Source organism: Trichechus manatus, unplaced genomic scaffold (assembly GCF_000243295.1).
Source record: "Trichechus manatus latirostris isolate Lorelei unplaced genomic scaffold, TriManLat1.0 scaffold00029, whole genome shotgun sequence".
NCBI lineage: Eukaryota > Metazoa > Chordata > Mammalia > Sirenia > Trichechidae > Trichechus > Trichechus manatus.
In genome coordinates, this window is record NW_004443965.1 from 10,638,780 (window position 1) to 10,639,947 (window position 1,168).

Sequence of the window (1,168 nt, forward strand, 5' to 3'; positions counted from 1 at the left end):
TATATATATATATATATATATGCTTTACTGGTTTTGCTTCTCTAGAGAACCCAGCCTAAGACATGGCCACAGGTGAGCAAGCAACAAAAAACACACTCAGCCCACCTGCCCAAATATAAGCTAATAAAACAAAAAAGCAGGACTAAACAATCAAATCTACAATCAATAAATGAAGAAAATAATTCCTGAATGGTCTGGACACAGCAGGAAATATCAAAACATATTTAAAAAAAACAGGAGAGGATGGCTCCAGAAAGTGACCAAAATAAAATACCAGATGACCTTCTGCTAGAAGAAAAGGCACTGGAACTACCTGATAGGGAATTCAGAACTCTAGTACTTTGGTTTTTCCAACAGATGAAGGAAAATGCAGACAAAAATAAGAAAAAATAGACAAAATCATGGAAAAGACAGACAAAACAAGAGAAGAATTCAGGAAAATAGCACAGGAATAAATTGTCAAAATAAATAAAAAACTAGAAATCATACAAAAACAGCAATTAGAAATCCAAAACATAAACAACAAGATTTCATAAATGGACAGTGCAATAGAAGGTTTTAGAAGAAAATTTGAAACAATGGAAGACAGTTTCAGTGAAATTGAAGACAAATCCTTGGATACCACTTTTTTTGAGGAAAAATAAAAAAAAAAAGAATGAAGAAACCCTGAGAATGATGTGTGACACAATCAGAAGCAAAAAATTGCATGTGATCAGAGTTCCAGAACAGGGTGAAGAAACAGAAAACACAGAGAGGATCACTGAAGATTTGCTGACAAAAAACTTCCCTAATATGAAAGATGAAAAGTCAACTATCCAAGAAGCTCAAAGAACCCTATATAAGATAGACCCCAAAAGAAAAACACACTCACTAAAACCAAAGACAAAGAATCCTGAGAGCAGCTCAAGAAAAACAAAAAGTCACATGCAGACGGGAAAAAATAAGACTAAGCTCTAATTACTCAGCAGAAACCATGCAGAAAAGAAGGCAATGGGATGACATATATAAAATCTTGAAGGAAAAACAACTGCCAACCAAGAATAATATATCCTGCAAAACTCTCACTAAAATATAATGGTGAAATTAGGACATTTCCAGATAAACAGAAATTAAAGGAATATATAAAAACCAAACCAAACTTACAAGAATTATTAAAGGGAGTCCTTCA